At 37.3% G+C, this 13,323-nt stretch overlaps 1 protein-coding gene across 9 annotated transcripts in view; it reads right to left on the reverse strand.

The window, feature by feature from the left end:
• Window positions 1–13,323, reverse strand: part of ARFIP1 (ADP ribosylation factor interacting protein 1) — a 106,665-nt gene that overhangs the window by 80,570 nt on the left and 12,772 nt on the right. For 4 of the 9 annotated variants that reach the window (XM_045994404.1, XM_045994413.1, XM_045994373.1 and 1 more), the window contains one exon: window positions 538–578. The exons of the other annotated variants lie outside the window; for them this stretch is intronic. The gene's annotated coding sequence lies outside the window, so the exon portion shown is untranslated. The remainder of the gene's footprint in view (window positions 1–537; window positions 579–13,323) is intronic. 9 annotated transcript variants of the gene reach the window in all.

A 13,323-nucleotide genomic window follows, 5' to 3' on the forward strand; every position in this document is an offset into this window, starting at 1 on the left:
AGTTTACTGATAGAATAGTAAACTCAGTAATGGCAGGATATACATCACTTTCACATGAACAAGACATGTTTACCAAACATCATATTTGGGGGCATAAAATAGCTTCGATAAATTTTAAAATATTAAAGCAATATAAAATATGTACTCTGACCGCAGTAGAATTAAATTACAATCACCTGCAAGCACCTGGGTGGCTCAACTGGTTAAGCGTCTGCCTTTGGCTTGGGTTGTGATCCCAGGATACTGGGATCAAGTCCCATATCAGGACTCAATCAGAGCCTGCTTCTCCCTCTGACCCTCCCCCCTCTCATGCTCTCTCTCTCTGTAACAAATAAAATCTTTTAAAAAATTACAATCAATTGCAATAAGATATCCATGACCCCATCACCAAAATTTGGAAATTAAATAGTACATCTAAACAATTAATGGGACCAAAAAGAAATCATGAGGGAAAGAAAATATGCTGAACTGAATGATAACAAAAACAATGTTTGTGGGATGCACTAAAAGAGCAATTTATAGCTTTTAAATGCTTACATTTGAATAGAAGATCTTAAGCCAATGATCTAAGGATGCACCTTAAGAAAATAAAAAAAAAAGAGCAAATTAAACTCAGAGTAAGCAGTAGGAAGGAAACAAAAATAAACACCAAAAATTAAGGAAACAGTACAACAACTGGCCTGTATACTTCAACAAGCTTAAAGCTCATGAGAAACAAAGAGATGAAATGTTACATGAAAGAGGAGACTTCAAAGACAGCTAAGTACAATGTACAATACGGATTGGTTCACAAACAAGGAGAAAGACAGTTGCAGAAGACATTATTAGAACAACTGTGGGTTAAACAACAGCACTGTATCAATTTTCTAATTATATTTTCTAATTTTGATAAACATACTGAGATTCTATAAGAGAAAGTCCTTGTTCTTAGGAATAAAGGGACATGATGTTTGTGAATCACTCTCAAATGGATCAAAAAGGAAGTTGTATATACACAGAGAGAAAATGTTCAAGTAAATGGGACAAAACAATAGTTGGTGAATCTGGGTAAAGAGTTTAAGTTTTCAGTATGAAATCTTATCAAAATTAAGTTTTTAAAAATAAAATAACAAGGCAGCTAGAAAAGTATGCAGCAGCCTATCAGAATGGGCTTCAAAATGCCAAAGCGTGGACTTCATTCTAAAAGGGGTAAGGAGAAAGCAGCAGGAGAGCCTGATCAATTTATTTTAGAGAGCAGTCTTGTGGGAGATTAGATTGAAGGGAAAGAAGAAAAAACTCCACACAGAAAAACTATTTAAGACACTATTTTACAGTTCAAGAAATAATAATGATCTAATTTAAGGTTGTGGGAATAGAAAAAGGTGGATTCAAGAATTATTTATAAGGCAGAAGAGGGGTGCCTAGGTGGCTTAGTCAGTTGAGCATCTAACTTCTGATTTTGGCTCAAGTCATGATCTCAGGGTCGTGAGATCATGAGCCTCAAGTTGGGATCCACACTCAGCATGAAGTCTGCTTGAGATTATTTCTCCCTCTGCCCCTCCTGCTTGTGCTCGCTCTCTAATAAATAAATGAATCTTAAAAAAAAAAAGGCAGAAAAGAATTATAGAGTGATTGGATTGTGGAAGACAAAAAAGGAAGAAACATCTAGGATGATCTATGCCTCCTCCTGCCCCCTACCTACTTTGTGGTTTGGACAATCAGAAAGACAAACATGTCACTCACCAAAGTGGGAAAAGCAGAGGTTTATTTGGCGTTGGGAAGGTCAGAAAATGAGTTGTGTTGTAGACATTCTGAATTTGAGAATGTGGGGTATTCCAAGTCCACCAGTACATGAGGGATTTCAAAATGCAGGTCTAGAGCCTCAGACAGAACACATAAATCTGGGAGTTATCAATATAGGGATGTTGATGGCATGAACTGGTAAGAAGGACAAGAGAAACTGAAGAGAAGCATCCAATGGGAAATTAAAGGGCAGAAAACACTGCAAAAGAGATGGGGAGAGGGACAAATAGTTCATGATGCAGACACAGCAGAGAAAATTGTAACAGTAAAACTATGTGTTGTTTTAGTTTATAACAAACATCCTGAAAATGAGAAGTATAATAAATACAACTTTATGCCATAAAGTGGTAATAGGAATATTCATTTGCCAAAAGATATACAAATATTCCAGCTATTATCTGCTCACTCTCTTACCCACAAAGAATGACCTACTTTTAGGAACATCACTTACTAAACATTAATTATAGAAGTGAAAATTAATAGCCAATATGAAAATTGGCAGAATAGGGCTCAAAATCAAAAACTCCATGTTTTTCAAAACACCATTCATAGTACTTCACTCATGCTTTAAACTGAAATTGAATTTGAATTTAAATTTAAATTAAACATTCAAAATAATTATATGAAAGGCTTTGGGGAATAATTACATCCTTTAGAAATAAATTAGAATCTCTTCTAAGATTCATGTTATTTAAGGTTTGCTATGGGCTGAATGTTTGTAGCCCCCACTCCCCAAGTTCACATGTTAAAATCCTAATGCCCAATGTGAACGTATTAGGAGGTGGGTCCTTTAGGAGGTGCTTAGGTCATGAGGGTACAGCCCTCATGAATGGAATTAGTGGTTTGTTTTTTTTTTTAAAGATTGTATTTATTAATTTGACAGAGAGAGACACAGTGAGAGAGGGAATACAAGCAGGGCAAGTAGGAGAGGGAGTAACAGGTTCCCCAAAGAACAGGGAGCCTGAGGTAGGTAGGGCTTGATACGGTCTCAATCCCAACACCCTGGGATCATGATCTGAGCCGAAGGCAGATGCTTAACCAACTGAGCCACCCAGGCGCCCCACCACTCTGTTCTTCTTAGCAAGGCCTAGCCTCAGGGAAAAACCAGAACCTAATCTGCTTGGATACAATCAGCCCCTAACTGACCTAAGGAAGGGAAGTAACCAAATCCTGCACACTCTAGTTATCTTGTCCCACCTAAGCAAGGGAGAGAAAAACTGAGAAACACTTGTGAAGTTCACATTCTGGAGGCACAGGCTCACTAAAAGACTGAGTCCTATCATAGGACTATATAATGCTTCCCTTCTCCCATACTCTACAACATAGCTAAAGATCTATTTACAGCAACTCCTTTTACATCCTATCTATCAAGAAAAAAATTATAAGGCCTACCCAAGGCAAAAAACACAATTTGAAGAAATGGAACAAGCATCACAACCAGATATGGCAGGGATGTTGGAATTATCAGATTGGGAACTTAAAACAGCTATGATGAATATGCTAAGGGCTATAATGGACAAAGTAGACAGCATACATGAACAGATGGGCAATGTAAGCAGAGACACAGAAACTGTAGGAAGAACCAAGTAGGCAAATATTTCTTAGGGCAAAAAAGCATAAAACAATAAAAGAGAAATGCTGATAACCTGGGCTTCATCAAAATTTGTCTTTAAAGGGTACCATTAAAAAAAAATGAAAAGGCAAGCCACAGACTGGAAGAGAATAAATGTAATGTATCTGACATTACATTCAAAATATGTCATATTTGAATACAAATATGTATTCAAAGTATGTAAATATGTACATAATAATGTAATGAGTCTTACAATTTAGTAATAAGATGACAAACTCAAACTCTGGTTAAAATTTTAATAGGCACTTTACAAAAGAAAATATATGAAAGGCGAGTAAGTACATGAAAAGATGTTCAACATCACTAATTATTAAGGAAATGAATTTTAAACCCAAATTAAGACACAACTATATACCCACAATAATGGGCTGAAGTTTAAAAAGACTGACAAGTGTTGGTAAAGAACACCTGGAATTTGCATAATTTACATGTTGGAGGGATTGTAAAAAAGAACTTCACCTGGAGAAATGTTTAGCAAATCCTTATGAAAGTAAATATACACTTGACCATACCAATATATGCTCAGCCATTCTACACCTAATCATTCACCACAGAAATTAAAACAAATTTCCAAAAGAGACTTTTATGAGCATATTCATAGCAGCTTTATTCATAAGAGCCCCAAACTAGAAAAAAAGTGTCCATCAATAGGTAAATGGATAAACAAACTGTGGTACATATACATAACATAATATTCCTTGGCAACAGAAAGGAATGGATTCCTTATGTACGGAGTAACTCTTACTTAATCTCCAAACATTACGCTGAGCCAAAAAAAGCCTGACACAAAAGAAGAAATACTAAGTGATCCCATTTATATAGAATTCTAGCACATACAAAATCTCAGCTGCTGCCTTGAGACAGGGGGAGAGAGGGACTGACTACAAAGGGACACAGAAACTTTAGTATGATGGAAACATTCTCTATCTTGATTATGATTATGGTTTCCCAAGTTCATACATTCGTTAAAACTCAATGAACTATGTATTTAAGTGGGTGCATTTTATCATATGAAAATTTTATCTCAAACTGTTTTCTTTTTTAAAGGAAGGGTAAAATTCCATTCTATCATCTCTAATGGTAGAGGATCCATTTCTCCTGTTAGTCCCAAATCTACCCAGAGAGCCCATTCTGGTGGGGGGTAGGTTTATGTCCTGATCATAGTACCTGTGTTTAAGGAAGGACTGACTTGCAGCTCTACAACCTAGTAGCAAATGAAGTTTGTCATTTTCCAAAGTATGTTTCCATGACAAAAATGTATTAGGCCAATACCTTCTCACTATCAAAATTACTACACAGTCCTAAGTGTCATTTACAGATTATATATTTATAGATATATATTTACAGATTTATATTTACATTTACAGATTATATATTTACAGGTATATTCCCTGCTTAAGCCAGTCTGAAAATCATAAGCACTTGCATTCTGAGAGAGTATATAAAAAATGGAAGAGCACTAAAAAAAAAAAGTCCCTGTTTATCAGATCCAGTGACACTTCTAGGTCTTTTAAATTAGCAGACGAGGCAGTAACTAGTTTGCCAAATCAGACTTCAGCCAAGTATTGTGTGTGTGCCTGCACGTGCGTGTGCGTGAGTACTACTACTTCTGGCTGCCCAGCCAAAGCCCCCTTCTAATGTTGGGGAAATCCTCCAAATTGTAAAGTCAGGGAAAGGCAGAACCTGTGTCCACTATATAAAAGCTCAAAACACCAGATAATCAAGCAACTACCTGGAGCCAGATTATTTGGGTTCCACATACTAGCTATGTAACCTTAAACAAGTTTCTGAAGTCCTCTTTCCTCATCTGTAAAATGATAATAGTACCTACTTTGCAGAACTGTTGTAAGGATAAAACATATATATGAAGTACTTAGAAAAGAGCCTGACTTATAAGAAGTACTGTCTAAGTTATTATTCTTTGTTTCCTAAGCTCTGGGGGCACTACCATATGACCTAGGTTCTGTCAAATAAAAGGCACTTGCCCCAGACTTAGAGTCAGAAACTAGTGATAAGAAGAAGAGATGACAGGAATGCCCTCCTGAGCAGCCCTAAGTTTCAGCAAGCTCAAATTCTGGGTCAGCAGTGGCCAGAGTGCTGGCGGCAGCATCTAGGCACCTCAGCTCGGAGGGCTGGCAGTATGAGCTGCTGTATGTGGTGCTAGGCAATGGCAGCACTGGGACCCTCACTGAAACAATGCTGAGTCATGTTTTGGGGCAGAGTCCTAGGCATGAAGGCTGATTCTGGCTTTCCAATTTTTCTGACAATTCTGTAAGCTACCTCCTATCCTCTTAGCGAATGTCTGTTCCATGTAAGTGAGCTGGAGTTGGTTTCATTGCCTGCAATGTAAGACCCTGACATCAGAGCTGCAAGAACGGAATAAATAGAAAACAGTCTTATGAATGTTTCTGGGTATCAAGTGAAAATTACAAAAGGGTTTAGAAATTTTCAGAACGTTAGAATGTTATGAAACTTGTTTGATAACTTCATGGTTCCCTAATCTAACACAATAACTGAAAACCTGATCTTCATTGACTGCTTTCTACATGCCAGGCACTGCGTTAAGCACATCACATTAATTATTTCATTTAACCCTCACAGATGCCTTGTGAAGTAGATGAGATTTTTCCAATTTTACAGATGAAGAGAACAAGGACTAGGAAGGTTAAGGAACATAAATAATTTAAATAATGTACGCTCTGCAAATGGAGCCCTATAAGAATTTTAAGAGCTAACACTTACTGAGTACTTCCATGTGTCAGGCACTTTTTCATATATTTTCTTTTTCATATATTTTTTCATATATTAACTTTTTCATATATTAACTGATTTAGTTCTAATCACTCTATGTGCATTATCTCATTCAACTCCACAACCTTCTAATATACATAGCATTGTTATTCCTGTTTTACAGGTAAGAAAACAGAAAGATTAAGAAATGTGCTTTATGACATACAGCTAGCAAGTGATGAACTGGGATTTGAATGTGCCAGTCTGGCTTCAGAGACCTGATTTTTAACCTCTACATTATACTACCTTTCCAAATGTGACTGAAATACATCACTGGGCCATGCCAACCAAATATATGCATTCAGATATTTATGTGAGTCAAACCTACTACTTTCTTAATGTTGACAACTTGTACTGTTGTTTCTTCTATTTCCAATCATGCACAGTTAAAGAGTAGCACTGTCTTTATCTGATCCTCATTTCCAACAACCGAGAATGAAGCCTCAGCCTCCAATTACGTCATTAGTGCTGTCTTTTGCTAACACCACTGTCCTACAGACAGCTGTATCCTGGAACTTCCCACTCCCCACTGTGGGCAAATGCAGAATTAACCTAGGACATGTGTGAATCAGGAGCTTCAGGACACTAAGTCTGTTATTGCAAATGCATTAACTGCCAGAAAATATGTATGTGCTATCAATGATCCTAATAACTCAATGGTTTTCAACCAAGGCTGATTTTGCACACCTCTTCCCCAAACATTTATCAATATCCCCCACATTCTAATGGTGGACATGGTGTGTTACTGACACAGACAGGACAGGGACAGGACAGGGATGTTACCAGACATCCTGCAATGCACAGGATAATCTCCCACAATAAAAAATCATCTAGCTAAATGTCACAATGTCAAGGCTGGAAGACTCTGTAAAGAGCCTGATGCTACAAATTGCTTCTTACACTAGTGGGTCCCATGAGTCTTAATTCTTACTTTTAATGTATTAAAAATAATGATAACCCATTCCAAAGCATGGACCAACTGCATTGGCAGGGGGGAGGATTACTCCCCTAGCCCCCTATTCCCCTACCTACTCCTCCAGCTGCTTCTCATAACATTCTCTCCTCCAACTCTCTCCAACTTGGCCAGTTAGGCAACCAAATACCTACTAACTTCATCTTCACCTTCAGGATGCACAGCAACCTTCTCCCTGTCTATACAATTCCTAGTCTATAGCCTTTTCTGTAGTTACCAGAGACCTAGGCTAAAAGAAAAAAAGCTCCTGCAATTTTTTTCTGGCACAACTGGTGTTTTCCAAATTCTTATTCAAAATATATCTTGACATTAACATTTATAAAGGCTTTACATATGACAGTCAGCATTTACAGGTGAACACCGTATGGAAAATAAGATACCACATTAACAAAAATTTACCCAGACTAAAAATCTATCTTAAAAATGAAAGAGAAGGCATACTGGAAATGTATTTCTTGCTGTTACCAATTTATTACATTATTAATGGTAAAACCTAATTTCTACAATGCGTAGAAACTTTCTAAAAAAGATATAAAAGAACTTGTCATAGCTCCGGACTTCTGCAACTACACAAGGTACTATATCTCCCAAAACACACACATTTAACATTGTTCTCTACTCCAATTTACCACTGAGCAAGCAAAAATAAAGTGATATAATATTAAGCTTGAAGTCTTCCCAATTCTTTCTTAAATCTACTATTTACAAAAAGGTACTTGAAAAATCATTAAAAAGTACTGTGAAGTATTTCCAGTGCTCAGTTCACTGGTGCATATATTCAGCAGGTACAATGTTCTAACACGTAGCTATATTTTCTACTAATTTAAAGGACTAAATTGTTAATTCCAGTCAATCTGAGACAAAAGAAAAATGAAGAAAGTAAACAGTGTGAAAGGAGAAGAGAAAGTAGCCACAAATACTTAACTCTAACTGTTCTAGTTATGGCTTCAAACAATGAAAGTTGCAGTGTTTAGTGGACTAATTATGCATGTCAACAGAGACCATACTTTGTTCCAATACCAAAAAGCACAAATGCCTTCTGTGTCAGATGAAATTATTTACATTTTTGTTTGCCTACAAAAAGAGAAAGCAATTAAACTCATAATTCAAATAGCCTTTGAAATTTCCTTCTGCATTAGTAAAAAGTATGACCTTCTTTAAAAAGTAGTTAATGTATTTATTATAAAGTGGTAATTCAGCATGGTTCAAAAGTATTAGGTGAATAAGCCTCCTGCGTGAAGTCTATGGAGAACTAACCAACATATCAGGAAACGCGGATTTAAGAAACAGCCCTGCCCCTTCTCATGAGTTTATAAGTCACTTTATTTTCCTAAGTTTCAATTTCCTCCTTATAAAGTGAGATTATTAACCACACCTATATATCATAAGAATCAAACAGAAACTGCTTGGAAAACTGAAAAAGCCCTATTACATAAAAATGTCATAATTAGGGGCACCTGGGTGGCACAGTGGGTTAAGCCTCTGCCTTCCGCTCAGGTCATGATCTCAGGGTCCTGGGATCCAGCCCCACATTGGGCTCTCTGCTCAGCGGGGAGCCTGCTTCTCCCTCCCTCTCTGCCTGCCTCTCTGCCTACTTGTGATCTCTCTCTGTGTCAAATAAATAAATAAAATCTTTTTTTAAAAAAAAGTCATAATTATAGTACACTGGTTTCAGCTAGGCTCCGAAAGGACAAATACTGGAATAGGTCTGTCAACACTAATACTTACCAGCACAGCTACCCTTGCTAACTTTTTCACTATGGATATCCTCCCTACGCTTTTCTAAAACAGACCAGTATCAAGACAGGGTTGAAAATGAATCCAAATGTTATTGTTTGTAACTTTGTTCTTTTATATTTTAGTCTATCTATCTTGGTAATTTCACGATTTTAAAAGGAAGATGACGGGGGCGCCTGGGTGGCTCAGTGGGTTAAAGCCTCTGCCTTTCGCTCAGGTCATGATCCCAGGGTCCTGGGATCGAGCCCCGCATCGGGCTCTCTGCTTGGCAGGGAGCCTGCTTCCTCCTCTCTCTCTCTCTGCCTGCCTCGCTCCCTACTTGTGATCTCTATCTGTCAAATAAGTAAATAAAATCTTTAAAAAAAAAAAATAAATAAAAAAAAAATAAAAGGAAGATGACGGAACACCTGGGTGGCTCAGTCAGTTAAGCGTTTGCCTGTGGCTCAGGTCATGATCTCAGGGTCCTGGGATGGAGCCCCGGGTCAGGCTCCCTGCTCAGCGGTGTTTCTTCCTCTCCCGCTCCCCATTTGTGCTCTCTCTCAAATAAATAAATAAAATCTTTTTTTTTTCTTTAAAGATTTTATTTATCTATTTGACACAGAGAGAGATAGGGAGAAGAGTGGGAAAAGGGAGAAGCAGGCTTCCTGCCGAGCAGGGAACCTGATGCGGAACTCGATCCCAGGACCCTGGGGTCATGACCTGAGCTGAAGGCAGACGCTTAACAAGTGAGCCACCCAAGTGCCCCCAAATACATAAATAAATTCTTAAAAAAAAAAAAAAAAGGAAAGATGACTCTCAAACCTATGATAAAGGAATGGCTAAAGCAAATGAGGTAAAATTCAGGTAATTATTGAATCTGGATGATAAGTATATGGGAATTCATTTACTACTTAACCATTATTTCACATACTGCAAATTTCCCTTAAAAATGTTTTAATATATTAGTATCAACACCTAATTTGTCTTGTATTTTCAACTAGGTGCTATCTGACCACTGCATTTCAAATCTTCCCCCAACTTTCTCATCCTCTGTCATTCCTGTTTCTGTATCAAGCCAATCTCAGCTGCCAGCTACCAGGAGAACCACATTTCCTCCCACTCTTTCCTCACTGACACTCAGTTCCAGCCACAGAGCCCTCACCACTGCCCCTCAAACACACCAATCTTATTTTTGCTCTTGTTTCCTCTTTCTGGAAAGTTCATACTCCCAGATTTTCATGTGACTCTCTCCCTCATCTCACTCAGGTTTTTGCTATTTTAGTAGCATCTAAATCATCTAAGAAAGGCCTTCCCTGACCAACCAATGCAAATCAGCAATTTTCATCACTCTTTAGCCCCTTAACCTGTTTTATAGCAGTAAAGACTACATTAATTATAAAATTATTTTTGTATATATGCTTTTAAAGATTTTATTTGAGACAGAGAGAAAGTGTGTGTGTGTGTGTGTGTGTGTGTGTGTGTGCGTGGGTGTGTATGCGCACATGCATGAGCGGTGTGGGGGGGGAGGAGAGGGAGAAGGAGGCTCCCCACTGAGCAAGAAGCCCCTCCGGAGCTGGATCCCAGGACCCCGGGATCATGACCTGAGCTGAAGGCAGATGCTTAACAAACTAAGCCACCCAGGCACCCCTATTTATGTATATGTCTAACATCTGTCACCCTTCTCAGTATGTTTACAACATAAAAGCAAACTCCTCTTGACACTCAAAATCCTTCCATGACCTGGACTACCTTCTTTCCACCAACTATGCTTCTTCAGATACCCTATTAAATCAAACTTAATTATTCCCACTTTCCCATATATGTCTCTGAATTTCCTTTCTCTATGCCTTTGTTCAAGCAGTGACCATCATCACTCATATGCTAAAATTCTACTCACACTCTAAGACTCAGTTTAAAATGCCACCTGCAGTGATGTCCCTGGCTGATATTCCTCTGAACTGCCACAATTCTTTATCTGTATCACTCTAAAGACATAATTACTCTACATTTTATTTATTTTAAAATTTCCTCTATTAATCAACAAGTATCTTGAATGCAGGATCTGCATTCCCTTTGTAGCATCACAAAAGAAAAATGCAAATATTTGTATGTATTTTTTGGATATTCGAAATTGGTGTATGTATTACTGTTACTATACTGAAGAAAAGAAGAATTCAGGAAAAACCCTAGAACACACTAATACCTAACACACATTTCTTTCTTTCCTTTTTTCTTGTTAAAAGTATACCTTATTCGCTTTTTTCCCAATATCCTTGCTTTTACCTTTAAATAATTTTTTCCCTATTTAGTTTCTTAAATTTACTGATATTGTCCACTTTTATTTGGGTTTAAATCACAGCTCTGTTCCTCATTAGCTATGTTAGCCTTTTCAGGTCTTTGTTGCTTAATCTGTAAAATGAGGGAGAACACCTCAAATGCAAACAGGAGTGTTACAGTATTAAATGAGATAATACATATGTAAAACCCAGTACAGTGTCTGGCATCTAACAGACTCTCTGTGAATGATGCCTATTAAACCATTATTTCTTCTATAGATACAGAATCAGCAGTTTAAACACATTTCAAGGTATAAAGTTTAAATATTAAAAACACAAAGAACACAAGCCACCTTCATCTGTTGTAATCAAGACTGGACTAGAGTACAAAGCAATCCAAGCTCATGTTTTTTTTTTTAATTTAAAAAGAAAAAACACTGATGTCATTAAAAACACACACACATAAAAGAAGAAAGCATTTTTATGGTCACTGATGAGACGGATATTTTAGCAGATAGATCATTTCTTTGAGAGCTAGAAAATTACCCTAGGTTCTACAATTAACGAGCTGAATGATTGTGAGCAAGGCAATTCACCTTACAGAACCTAAATGAACTTTAAATTTCTTCTTATGCGAGGCTGACAAAATTGGGCATGGCGAAAAATGCAGGGAATACGTAACATGGATTTTAATGTTAATATACATACAAATTTTCATGATTACTTGGCAGTGGTTTTCTTCAGGTCATCATCATTCAGGTTTAACTCTCTATTAAAATAGCTAGTTTAGCATCTATGTGAGTGACATTCTCACAGCCGAAACTCACACTGGTAAACCACGAACACAATACTTTCATTTATTATGAATCATATCATTGGCTGGGCTGCCAATCCTTCCTGTAATTCACAGCATCAAACTTCCTCTGATCATCTCTCAACAGCACAGATTCAGAGATCTGATCATAAAGAATCAAATCCATCAGTTAAGATAAATACAATATACACACTTCCCTAGTTTCTCTGAACTAAATATAATTAAAACATTGTTTTGACAAACAGTAAATAACCAAAGTATTTTAAATCACAAAGAATCCCGAATCCTCCACAGGTAATACTTATTTTGTCAACCAGAACTCATCTCTGTCTTTAGGACTAGAATTATCTAGCTCTAAATCCCACATTAAAGCTTTCACACAGACTCAAGCCAAGGTGTCTTGGCTTACTTGAGGAAATACTGCACCTGGCATTGTGCATGTATACTGATGGCAACCTGGTTCAGAAACACTGCCTCTGGAGTCAGAAGACCCCACGTAATGCTTGAGCCTTGCCAATTCCTCTAAGTCAGTCACTGTCTCTGGAAGTTAAGTATGTTCAACAAATAAGCGGGGAAAATAACAGTTGTTCTAGTACCTAACTGAATGATACCAAATTGTTCTAAGGTTCAAAATGGGACAACATGAAAGTGCTACTCTGTAAATTGTTAAGCATTATAACATGAGAGGTTTTACTAGTATTACGTATTCAAAAACATCTGATAACTTGAATTTAATACAAAATTTACTTTTTCATATTTTTCCTCTTTAATGAGTCAGAATCATTTGTAGAACTTCTGAAAAGAAAAAAAAAAAACAAAACAAAAACCGCATGGCCTGATGCCTATCACTGTAGCTTCAGATTCAGTGAGTCAAAAGTAAAGTCCAGAACTCAGGTTGTTGTTGTTGTTTTAAAGAATTCTATACTTGAACTCTGATATATACCTAACTAAAGACAGTATACGGGAGTAGACAAGTTCAAATACGAACCTAATACTACATTATTTCAACAGAAATCTCATTTCATACTTAAAAGCTGTACTTTTTTTTTGGTAAAGATTTTAATTTCTTTGACAGAGAGAGACACAGCAAGAAAGGGAACACAAGTAGGGGAAGTGGGAGAGGGAGAAGCAGGCTTCCTGCTGAGGAGGGAGCCCCATGCGGGACTTGATCCCAGGATCCTGGGATCACGACCTGGGCTGAAAGCAGACGCTTAATGACTGAGTCACCTAGGTGCCCCTAAAAGCTATACTTTGACCCCAACTTTTACATTCATCTTTATGTGACAAGTACATTCTAGAATTTCAGATGCCCAAAGTAAATAGTAACTTATAACTTAAC

Source organism: Meles meles, chromosome 2 (genome assembly GCF_922984935.1).
Source record: "Meles meles chromosome 2, mMelMel3.1 paternal haplotype, whole genome shotgun sequence".
Classification (NCBI taxonomy): Eukaryota; Metazoa; Chordata; class Mammalia; order Carnivora; family Mustelidae; genus Meles; species Meles meles.